This window comes from Equus przewalskii, chromosome 16 (assembly GCF_037783145.1).
Source record: "Equus przewalskii isolate Varuska chromosome 16, EquPr2, whole genome shotgun sequence".
Taxonomy (NCBI): Eukaryota; Metazoa; Chordata; class Mammalia; order Perissodactyla; family Equidae; genus Equus; species Equus przewalskii.
Window position 1 is genome coordinate 47,928,831 of NC_091846.1, and position 5,409 is coordinate 47,934,239.

A 5,409-nucleotide genomic window follows, 5' to 3' on the forward strand; every position below is an offset into this window, starting at 1 on the left:
TTATGAAATCATTTTTTCTTGAAACATTCTTTTTTCTACTGCTCTATTTATACTTCTATTTCTGCTAGAGTATTCTACTGCCTTCTATGCTTTGTAACTGTTAATGAAGCAAAATATCTAATCTGAGAGTGGCATTGCATTAAACATAGCTTTCTAAGTATATTGCGGCATTCTGGTTTAGGGATTTGGTTTCACCATTTCATATGTGACGGGCGGGTGATGAGGAAACTAGTCAGACTTCACACATCTAATAACTTTGGATTTGTCTAATGCTCGATGCCATATTGCTTGACCTTCTAACTTATTAGGAAGGAATTGGAAAACTGAATTCAGTGCAGCACTATGTTTTTGGGGAGATGGAATTTCTAAGCCGTTTACAGTGAATTGCGTGCATTTATATAATGTTGAGGCTGGAATGCTAAATTACATTTCCCAGAATCCCTTATAGCTGGTGTTCTTGATGTACTTTAGATTCTATGGATCAGATACATTTCTGTGAGTCTTGACTACAGAACTGAATTAGCTTGGGAAAGAGGCTGGGTCAGAGATAACAATTTTGTTTGCGTAGATTATGGCAACAGTAATCACTAATTTCTGTCTCACTGGCAACATTCTGATTCTACAGCCTCCTAATCAAGGCAAAATTTCCATGGCATCCCAGTTTGTCCGTGTTCTTCCTAGAAGCTCGGTCTAAAGTCCATTTCTTTAGCCCTCCTAACAATTCTTTAGCTGTTTAATACACTATTACAAATCCCTTCTGCTCAAGCTTGGCAGAGGGAATTCTGTGTTCTGCAAGTGAATCTGACTGATGCAAGTGAATCTGACTGATGCAACTGTATCTGACTGATACACCCTCTATATTTGGTTTCATAGCTGTGTCTTAGGGTAGAGAAGTAACAAACCTTTGCTTTAGAGTAGAATGCTTTGGACACTGGTTATTTATTCTGGTTGGTAATCCTTTCATTACTCTCATAAAAAAGAAAAACTCTAAAATAATGTGAATAATTTAGCATTCAGGTTTATTGTTTTCCTCAGTGTGTATTTGCTGAGTGCCTGCTCTGTGCCCACAACAGCTCCTTGGTGAGAGGGACACTGCAGTGTGCAAAACAGTTGAAGTCTCTACTCACATGTAACGTACAGTCTTCCCCATCAGCTTACGGATTGAATGAATTTACCGCACACGCTTAGGTTGCCAAATCAGTTAAAAGTATTTCAAAATCTTAAAGAGAATTTGATGATACCTCAGAATAGAAAGAGCTCAGTTTAGCATTGACATGACTAATTTAAAAAGTGGCCTGCTTACTACTCCACAGAATGGGGATTTATATTTATTTCTCATGAGAGTGGCAAAAAATAGCTCAATGGGGAGATGGTTATGAATTACTTATATGTGGAAAAAATAAATTTGAAAAAAATCAACTTGGCAATAGTGTTGGGAATCATAGTCATTTTTAACTCAATGCTAGCAGTAATACAGAAAACATGATGAGAAGCATTAAAAGCTTTCTTCAACAGTTTATATTAAAATTAAGCTCAGGTTATTATGTAACATATATACCACTTAAATCATCACAAGTGCAGGAAAGCCCTATAAAAATGGTCTATCAATTTTATCTGCAATATGATCATATTCAAAAAGATTATAACGGAACTTTTCAAAATTGTGTTGAATTAATTCCAGTTTCAAAAGCAGTGATATCAAAATGGACTATGCATGCAGTTTTGGGTGTTAAATTAGGAAAGAACACGTAGATATTTTCAGCTATGAAATGATTGGATTACCTATTATGCATTGAGATATTTTTCTATGGAAATTGTCAAGCTTTATATAATTTATTTCAACAGGTCAGTATATACATATTGAGCCAAAATTAGAATATGTATTTTATGTTTGTTTTTGTAAAGCAGAAATAGGGAATTATGGCTCTAGCTCTTTCACTGGGGATGAGTGTTAATAAGGTTAGTCTCAAAACTAAAATCTTCACAGTAAAGAAGTTACTTGCAGTTACCAGTGAAGTTGCATGTGTGTGCCTGTGTGCATCTATAAGTGTAGATCTCCTAGGATTGAGTGAGGGTAGGAAGAAACTAAAGGATATTACAAAATTCTCAGTCCAGCAGTAAGAAGGGACAAGATGGTGACAGTGTAAAGGACACGTGATGATGGCAAAGCAGATCAACAGAGAGAGATGAAACCTCAAAATCAAAGCATTTTTCTTAGAACATTTATTACAAAAGAAATTGAACACAATGGTTAAGAAATTAATGATGAAGTCTTCTAATGTATAAAATGGTTCTGAACTTTGGAAAGAATGGTACAGATCTCCTATGACCAGTTCATGCCTACTCATCAGCCCCCCATTTTCTCGCAATTGATGGTGAGTTTTATAAAGATTTGCACGTACCCCATAGAATTGTAATGAGATACTCAGCCTTGACATATTACCTGTATTTTTAATAAATTCTGAATGTGTGAGAATTAATTAGAATGTTGAATCTAATTTTTTTGGAAATCAGGTGAATATAGAATATCAGAAGCTGAAAATGAAGACAAGAGTTGAATTGTGTGTTTTTAATCTTTAGTAAAATTTTTGTGTATCCATTCAGGAAGATTGTTGAAGGGATTAAATGGTCTGTATTCAAAATAAAGTGCACTATGTGGGAACTAGTAAATATTTTCTAAAACTTAGCAATTATAACTATTAACTATAAGAAGCATAAATATAATTCTCTCTGACACCTGAGTTATTGTCTGAGGACATACGGGAAATGGTGAGCCATCCTAAATATAGCTTGCATCCTTTTATGCCAGATTCCATCACTGGGTTCTTGTCTTATTGTACTAAGTCATTTCTTATTTGGTAAATTAGTTACTTCAAACTGAGTGCTTGTATTGATCTTTCCATCCTTTTTGATCTCTTTCACACCAAAACTGGAGTTCAGCCCCAAGGCAGGGTCTCGCTGCCAGCTGTTGATGAATCCTTCCTGAATTTTCACAGGATGTCTACTTCCAAACTCCCCTGCTCCTTCCTGAGCATCCACACGTTCCTCACTCTTGGCTTCCCAGGTGACATCTCTTCACCATGTGAAACTGTTATACTACTCATGTTCCTCATCTCAGTGGTGTGTTTAGTCTCCAAGCTACCGTTATCCCAAGTCCTGAGCTCCCCCATGACATGAGATGATTTGAATCACAATGTGATGAGGAAAATTTTTAACAAACAAATGAAAAAAACAGAAAGAGTAGAAGACACACTTGCTGTTTTTCTCTGTTTGTATTACAGAGAATGCTGGATAAAAACCTATTTCAAATGTCAATATAAGCCATAAAGAAAAAAATCCTTTAATTGTCTTGTTAAGAATTCTATTCTATTCCAAGAATTAATTTAAAATTAACCATATTTTTTATAACTCTTGTGTTCTTTAGGCCTTCTTGTCTTTCTTTCCCGAGAGTAATGCATTAATAAATTATTTCCAATCATTTGGGAATTTTAGATTCTTTTTAAAGACCTTCATTTGGTTTGTTTCCTGAAGGCATATTTCATATATTCCTCATTTGGACTCACTTTAATTTCCATTATGTCAACAGGAGTGATGTGCAAGTATTTCCACTTGTCCCCTGTAATTCAAAGGAAATCTTTACAAACCAAGACAATCTGAAGAAACTTTCCATTTCTGTGGCAACCCTAATCACTTTTATAAGACCAAGTTTGCTTTAGAACTCAATGCTTAGGTGGGAATAAAAAGATGTGATGTCTTCAGGTAGCTTTCTTGGTTATGCTATCTAGACAGTGAGTTTGAATAAATTATTTACCTTATGTGAGAGCCTGTTTTCCTATTTATATATATTATATAATATAGCTCATTAGAAAATATATGTATGCACATGTAAAGTTCAGCCTTTTGCCCCGTTGCCCTTCTGAAAGCAAGATGGGTCCCCGGCAGCTCTACTGGAGCCACCAGCAAAAATTTGGCCAGGGGTCTCATTCCTGCCACATGAGCTCAAACTGGAAAGGTCTGATCCAGAAACATGCCCTCAATATGTGCCATCAGTGTTTCCATCAGTAAGTAAAGGATATAGGCTTTATCAAGTTGAACTAAGTGATCTTTCATGAATAGATCATCACAGACATCTTTCTAATGAAAGAAACAATGTTAGGTCTTTGTACATTAAAGAAAACAACTCTTCAATTACGAGTGTTTTAATGTGAATGGAATACTTAATTGGTTATACAAATATCCTTTTTAAAATTTACTATGATCTTCTCAATGGATTCATCTTCAAAATATGTGGCTCATTTTCCCTCAGTTATATAAAAGTATTCATGCTAAAAAAAATAGAAATAAAGCTCAAATCACTTTGATTCCTTATATGCTATGTTATATAAATTCAATTTCTTACCATCCAACAAAGACCTGAGGCCTACCAACTAGCTAATATCCATCAAAGACTATCAAATTGCTAGATTATTCTTACTCTTCTGTCTTCTACTTACCAATTTTCCAATTATCCACAATAAATTTTTTATTATTCCGATCGTGAAATTAATGCATACTCCTTGCAGGAAAAGTTCAAAGAGAATAAAGAAGAAAAATGTCTGTAAGCGTAGTACCAAGCAGTAACCAATGTTAACAAAGACTTTAACTGATATTTTAAGCTGCAAAATTCTATTTGAAGATTGTAAAATGATAGATTGTGCTTTGACTTTCATTTATCCTAAGGCTTATTGACTTTTCTCTTAACCTTACCTTTGAATGTTAATTGTTTCTAATGAGAATCCAAACATTTGTAGAATAAACCTTTCAGTTGTAAGAGTTAATTTGCTTTCAACCTGCTATCCCAAGGAATAATGATAGACTTTAGCCACGACATATTTAGTATAACGAATAGAAATATAAACTACAAGATTTCTCAAAAGTTACAAAACTAAGATATAATTTACATTCAACAGGGTTTTTTTTCAGTGCATTTTTACCTGCAATTCAATTTATTGTTTGTCTTCTTATTTTTGTCCTGTTTTGTGTTTTTTAATCACTTATTATTAATTTAGAGTCTTAGTCTCATTCTCTCCCTTTACAGAGGAAGAAATTAAAACTTAGTAAAGTTAAGTAACATAAAAATGGCTACAGGACAATGAGAAAAATAAAACTCAATTCTATTCTTCCATCATTTACCACATCACAGTCTTTTGACCATATCACGGAGAGGAAAATGAAATACATTTTAATTCACTGGAATCTGAACTTGTTTAATGCTTTTTTCCTTCAACAGATTTGCAAAGAAGCTTCCTAATTAGATTTCGTGTAGGCTAAAACTCAAATAAATTTCCTTTCTCAAAGTACACACAAATTAGGTGGATGGATGTGAATGGAGGTAAAAATAGAGAGGATTCTTATCTGGAAGCCTGCAGA

The 5,409-nt window shown here is 34.1% G+C and overlaps 1 pseudogene; it reads left to right on the forward strand.

The window, feature by feature from the left end:
• Positions 1-3,927: 3,927 nt before the first annotated feature.
• LOC103560543 (small ribosomal subunit protein uS14-like) lies at positions 3,928-4,098 on the forward strand (annotated as a pseudogene).
• Positions 4,099-5,409: the final 1,311 nt, after the last annotated feature.